Source organism: Drosophila sechellia, chromosome X (assembly GCF_004382195.2).
Source record: "Drosophila sechellia strain sech25 chromosome X, ASM438219v1, whole genome shotgun sequence".
NCBI classification, from domain to species: domain Eukaryota; kingdom Metazoa; phylum Arthropoda; class Insecta; order Diptera; family Drosophilidae; genus Drosophila; species Drosophila sechellia.
Window position 1 is genome coordinate 22,777,512 of NC_045954.1, and position 7,524 is coordinate 22,785,035.

Genomic DNA, 7,524 nt, shown 5'->3' on the forward strand with positions numbered 1-7,524 from the left:
GTGGGGGGGGCAGCATCAATGGCAGCGTTCTCCGTAGCCGCCCGGGCGTCCTCCAGCGACGAAAACGGCTCCTCCAGTACCCCAACGGGTTCTGGCACTCCATTCGATGCCAGGGCAACCAATTTCGCCTGCGTTGGCGCCGAGCTCTTAGATGCCAGATGGCTTCTGCGCCTGCCTCGTCTGGACTTCATCGAGGCACTACTTCCGCTCAAGGCACTCGCGCTGCTGTCGCTCTCCATCGGCATAAATACGATGGTGGCTCCACCTACCGTCGACGCCAGCAACCGTATGCTCGTTTACTCGCTGACAAAAGGTAGTTGCTCTGGAACTCGAGCTCCACCTATCGGTAGAGTCTGGTAGCACTAAAACTCTCCCTAGACACAAACCTTAGCAGTGACTCCCACCAATAAGCTTTGTGACAGCTGATCAAAAAGCTTACTCGAAAAACTTACTCGTAAGTTCGCCTTCAGCACGTGCTAAGTGGAAAATTCCCAACAATTAATTGTTAATTACTTCCAAACCGCTTGTTTATAACACACGAAAATTAGCACACGACTTTCGCGGACACTAATTCACCGATTTTATTACTTTCCAAACACGGAAAACCAAGTTCTTCGCAATCTGTACACGAGCGCAACGAAAACACGTCCGTCGTTAATCCATTCATGCGCGTCACTGCGCGTAGATAGGGACAGTGACTTTCGGACCTCTCCGAACTTGTTTTTACGTGGCGTGTTCCACACTGAAGGGATTACAACCACGACACCCTGAACACCCACAAGTGGTGCATGTATCAACATGGTGCATGAGTCTGGATACGCCAGACAAACGTCCCGGACTGGAAGCTATAGCTATGTACATAGCGACCACCCCGGTAGCAATTCGAGTACTTGCTTCCGGGCAAGCACTCCCCCTTGCTGAGGAGCGAGATCTACCTAAAATCTCTACTGATCTCTGGGTCACAGCACCCGAGTTTTGCGCAACTAGCACCGTAACTCAAACGTCGAACACGAAGGCTCTACCCGCGATATGGGTATCAACCACAGCCACCACGATACTCCCACCAGGGGGCCTACCTCAATGTGCTGTCTTGGAGCAGCACAACCCGTGGTACCGAAAGAGAGGCTCGGTGGGCCTCCTCCTTTTGCTCCGAACAAGCATGGTTAGAGGAACCAGTCGCTATATTAGTCGCCTCTTACGACAAGCAATAAGCGGGCTGTGGAAGTATTCTCGCCCGCTAACCACAACGGCGAAGTTTTGGGCTAAATACCCCTCCTCCTACGGAAACCTCGTCCGCAAACGCTGCCAGCCGTTTAATCCTCTGCTGATCTTCCAGGATTCTATTGAAGGTCCAGTTTTCGCCAAGGCGCTGCACTCCAAGTCCATCGAGGTTTCGCAAATCTGCATATAGAGGACAAGCGCACAATATGTGCATCCAGTCCTCATATGGATCACCACAAGCGCAAGCAGTGGTATCGCTGAGGGCTCTCCCTTGCAAAAATGCGTTAAACGACCCGTGACCTGTCAGCAGGAAAGACGTCCTCATCGAGAATCCAAAGCTTGGATCTCGATAGGCGAGAGTGACGTATGGGATGAACTTGTGCGTCACCCGTCCTGGTTCGCTGTCGTCATCCCATCTGTTTTGCCAATTCTGCAGCAAGCACTCCTCTAGGCGAGTCTTCCTCTGCTTCCAGCTTAGACACGTAGTGTCCTCGCCGTATAGCCAGTCGTTCTCCTCCAGCGGGTATCCACGCTTCAGCTTGTACTTGACCGCTAAAAACTTAGCAGCCAAGTCAAGCGGGGGAGCTCCGCCAAGTACCTGCAGTGCCACTGTGGACACTGTTCGGCATACCCGAAAGGCATCCAAGCAGGATTAGCCTCTGGCAGGAGGCTAGTCGTCTCCGGGCGGCTACCTGTTCGGCGGTGTCATACCATACCGGGGCACCAAACAGCACACAAGGTGCCATGAGTCCGTCATATATGGTCCGCCTGGCTCGAGGACTGAACCCCAGTCGGCTCGAAGCACACGCCCAATGCTCCAACGACTCCGGTCATCCGCTGGCGAAGCGAAGCTATGTGCGTGAGGAATTTCATTCCTTCACTGACCGTGATGCAAGGTACCGACAGCTACGCACATACGGAAGGTTCGCTCCAGCAAACCTCACCGTAGGCGCACGTCTCAAGGCACCTTTCAGCAGCATTATTACCTCTTGCTGGTCGAGACGGTAACGCAACTTCCGCTCCCCACGCTTCTACGATGGACATCAGCTCTGCACCTTTTTCCTCTAGCTCAGCTCGGGAATTTCCCTGACGAGAAGCAGCAAGTCATCCGCGTATGCACTCAGCTGGCAATACGGCTGGAGACGCTGAAGCAGTACATCCATCAGTATGTCCCAGATAAATGGGCCACTGATTGACCCTGCGGGCAGCCTCTAGTTACCGGTACATCCACAGTACCGGAACTGCTTCGGATCACTGCTCTTCGGCCGGAGAAAAAGCTCTGCCACAAGCCCATCTCCGCATCCCAAGTCGGCTAGTCGGCGGAGTGCAGCACTCCATTCGACGTTGTCGAATGCTCCTTTGAAGTCACGAATGTGCCGAGCACGTATTGCGCCGGGCTGGCACAAACACTGCTCTTCACGTGCCTCCAAGCATCCTCCACACATCGTCCTTGGCGAAATCCAAATTGCCATCTGCAGCCTTCCGGAAGAACTTCTCTCACACGATTCACCATGATGGCCTCGAGCACCTTACAAAGACTGGTAGCAAGCATATTCCTCTATATGAGGAGGGCTCACATTTGTCCTTATCTGGCCCTTTGAGCAGCGAGACAACTCGTGGGCACTTCCACTCAGCGGGAAAGTATCCTAATCGGATGCATCGGGAAAACAACGATGCAAGGTGCTCGGGTATGGCGCGCCAGACTGCCTTGCAGATAGTGCCATTAATGCCGTCCAAGCCGGGAGAGCGCCTGCTCTTCAACCGGGCACACATGCATCAACCTCGAATACTTCGAGGGCCGGTGGGACTTCCTCGCGATGGCAGTCGGTGCTTCGGACTCGCAACTGGGAAGAAATTGCGGAGGAGCACTCGTGCACAGTCACCCCAATCGGTGATATCTCGCATTCACGCGGAGGCACCCAATCTCGTGCACTTCCTGCGGCCTCGGCAAATCTTATAGACGCGCCCCATGGGTCGTCGGCATGATCTCCCACGAAGCGTTTCCACTCATCCATTTTCGCCCTCCAAATGAGCTTCTTGTAGTTGGCTGAGGCCGCCTCAGGTCGACCAATACACGCTCTATTGCGGCATCATCATCATGACGCTTCCATTTTGAAGTAGGCGACGAAGTCTCCGACTTCGCGCCTTGCATCACAGAGGTCGCAGTCCACCAACGTGCTCTCCTGCTGGGCAATCGGATGGACTTTCTTCCCAGCGCAATATACATACATTATGTACTATACTGCGCAGGGTCGAAACTTGCTGGTCCAACGGCGACTCTGAGAAGTTTTCCGGAAGTTGGCTGCTCTACTCACCATTTCCTCTTGAACAATCGCCAACGTGCATTGGAGAAGTTCCAGGACGGCACAGGAGCTATGCTCTCACTGCGCGCGCGTAGTTGGTTCGGCCACAAAGTAATGATGTTGTGGTCATCAATTCCACTCGTCCACTCTCCACTCATATGTGGCCCACATAGATGCTGCCTCATTGACGATTGTCACGTCGATATCGCTTGTAGCTCTGTAATTATCGAACGTGTACACCTCTGTTGACTGGTTTAGGGCGGCGACTCTTGCCTCCAGCATCCACTCTGACAGCAGCTCACCCGTCTGTAGTTAGCTTGCCCTCGCATGACGAGAGAGTTTGCTAAGCCACATGGGGGAACTGCATTCGCGTCGAGGCCCAGGATTGCGGGGGTTCTGCTGGCCTGCAGCAGGACCGCATCCATGTACCGGATGTACGGTTCCAGAGGTGCATCATACTGGCAGTATGCGGCGCAAAGGAAGATTGAGCAAAACTCCCTTTCACGACCAGACATACGCCATAATCTGTGGTGAGGTTCCACTGGCATACAGATGGCTTCCTGGTGATCACTAGGATGGCTGCTTCCCTCGCCGATCGATGAAAATTCTCATTCTTCAGGCAGCACATCCATTCGTCCCGCCGAGATACGGCTCCTGCACCAGCGCGAACATAGACTCCGATCTCCTGAGTCGGACTCCGAGCTCGATGGTCGCAGCTCGGCCTCGGCCACAGTTCGCTTGGATGAAGCTAAACATTAGTGTCTAGCTTGCACCCTCGCCAGCAACGCCCGTATATCGGGCAAACGCTCGAGAGCATGTAATGCCCCAGGGTTGCCTCTGTGGCGGCAGTTCCGGCAGTCCACCGGGTTTTGGCACTTTGCCGCAGTGTGGCCTTGTTGCCGCACTGGCGACAGACACTATCCTTCTGCCGGCATTCGCTGACCTTGTGGTCGAAACCCACACATCTGTGGCAGGCGTATGTGCGGACCTGTGACCGGCATCGGAATGAGAACCACTTGATGTAGACACGACTACATCAAGCTTCGCCATCGCCCGGTCGTCAACCTCCAGCGTCACATTTACTGTGGCGCCGTCAGCTACCGACCACGCCTTGGTCACCAGGTGCACTGACTTCTTAAACTGGGCCAGATTCATTTCGCTGTCGAAGTTGTTTTCGTGGAGCTCCTTCATAAACTCCTCAGGGCCGATAGCTGTGTCGACGTCATATACGACGACCTTCGGCTTCTCGGCGCATTCCGTGCACATTTAGGCCAACCTGGCGGATCTTTTTGAAGCGACACCTTCTGCAGCTCTCCCACCGAAGGAGTGCGAATGATCGCACCACCACCTCGACGGAGCTCACGGACCTCGTGTACTCTGACTCCGAGAGAGGGTGCAACCATCGTTCGCACCTTTTCCGCTATGTCTTTCCCGATAGCGCAGGGTCGTCGCACTTCACCACCGCTGACCCGTCTGCGGACTTGGTAGTCGCGGGGCAGCGATGGTGCAACCTGCTGCATCTGGGGAGCATTGGCGCGTATTTTTCAACAGATTCAACGAGCGGCGGCGGTGGCGGCATAGCAAGCCGCGTCTCCAGCTCTCCGCACCGGAGCATTAGCGCCAACACACAGCTCATCGTAGCGGCTGATAGCATATGAGAGCTCTTCGTGTCCACTTCTCCTAGTCTGCGGAAGCTGCTTTCTCACCATGCGCTGTGTGGCCGACAGCTCTGCCATCATGGCTGCTTGCCCAGCACGGGCGGCAGCGGTGGCGGCAGTGGCAGTGGTGGCAACAATTTTAGCAGCAGTGAAAACGGCGGAGGCAGCAGTGTGGTCGGCAGCAGGGGCAGCAGTAGGATCAGCGGTGGCAGCAGCGTGGGGGGGGCAGCATCAATGGCAGCGTTCTCCGTAGCCGCCCGGCGTCCTCCAGCGACGAAAACGGCTCCCCAGTACCCCAACGGTTTGGCACTCCATTCGATGCCAGGGCAACCAATTTCGCCTGCGTTGGCGCCGAGCTCTTAGATGCCAGATGGCTTCTGCGCCTGCCTCGTCTGACTTCATCGAGGCACTACTTCCGCTCAAGGCACTCGCGCTGCTGTCGCTCTCCATCGGCATAAATACGATGGTGGCTCCACCTACGTCGACGCCAGCAACCGTATGCTCGTTACTCGCTGACAAAAGGTAGTTGCTCTGGAACTCGAGCTCCACTATCGGTAGAGTCTGGTAGCACTAAACTCTCCTAGACACAAACCTTAGCAGTGACTCCACCAATAGCTTTGTGACAGCTGATCAAAAAGCTTACTCGAAAAACTTACTCGTAGTTCGCCTCAGCACGTGCTAAGTGGAAAATTCCACAATTAATTGTTAATTACTTCAAACGCTTGTTTATAACACCGAAAATTAGCACACGACTTTCGCGGAGCACTAATTCACCGATTTTATTACTTTCCAAACACGGAAAACAAGTTCTTCGCAATCTGTACACGAGCGCACGAAAACACGTCGTGCGTTAATCCATCATGCGCGTCACTAATTAGATGACGAGGCATTTGGCTACCTTAAAGAGTCATGTTACTCCCGCCGTTGACCCGCGCTTACTTGAATTTCTTCACTTTGACATTCAGAGCACTGGCAGAAATCACATTGTGTCACACCCGCTAGGGCCATCACAATGCTTTGTTTTAATTAGACAGTCGGATTCCCAAGTCCGTGCCAGTTCTGAATTGATTGTAATTGATAATCGTTATAATTGATAAGAATAATTGGTTTAACCCAAATAGATTCTTAAAAATTTTAGCAAGAAAGTTCCACAATTGGCTACGTAACTAAACTATCGGGAACAAGTAACTAACATAAATGCTAGAAACTCTATTTACCCAGAACGAGCACATAACCATGTTATGTTTCCAATCAGCCGCGACTATCTCAATCTTCAGAGCCAATCCTTATCCGAAGTTCGGATCTAATTTGCCGACTTCCCTTACCTAATTATTCTATCGACTAGAGACTCTTCACCTTGGAGACCAGCTGCGGATATTGGTACGGCCTGTTGAGAAGTTTGCGTGTCCCCCCATAAATTTTCAAGGTCCGAGGAGAAAATATCGACACAACAGTATATGTCATGCTCTTCTAGCCCATCTACCATATCTCTCTGCGAAAGACTTCCATGGTAGTACGGCTATAAAACAGAAAAGAAAACTCTTCCGATATCTCTCGACGGCTTCTTTATGGTCGTTCCTGTTGCCAGGATGAGCACGAGGCCATATTTAATAACAAACGGATACTCAACAGGTTACGGAATTGGAACCGTATTCCCTTTCGTTCAAATTATTCAATGTATTATTTCGCTTTGTTATATAGTTAGGCATTTTTGTTTTACTTGAAAATTTTCGGCTTTCGCCTTGAACTTAGGACCGACTAACTCGTGATCACCACTGTTCACACGAAACCCTTCTCCACTTCAGTCCTCCAAGGTTCATTCGATTATTTGCTACTACCACAGATCTGTACAATGGCAGCTCCATGCAGGCTTACGCCAAAACTTTACGCATACATTGTACTTCCTACTCACTAAAGTTTCAAAATTTATATCACAAGTAATATAAATCATCTACTTTAGCGGTAATGTATAGGTATACAACTTAAGCGCCATCCATTTTAAGGGCTAGTTGCTTCGGCAGGTGAGTTGTTACACACTCCTTAGCGGATTTCGACTTCCATGATCACCGTCCTGCTGTTTTAAGCAACCAACGCCTTTCATGGTATCTGCATGAGTTGTTTAATTTGGGCACCGTAACATTACGTTTGGTTCATCCACAGCGCCAGTTCTGCTTACCAAAAGTGGCCACTGGGCACATTATATCATAACCTTGACTTCATATCAAGAAGTTAAGGTTCTTACCCATTTAAAGTTTGAGAATAGGTTAAGATCGTTTCGACCCTAAGGCCTCTAATCATTCGCTTTACCAGATAAGATTATTTTATATAATATTAAAATGCAC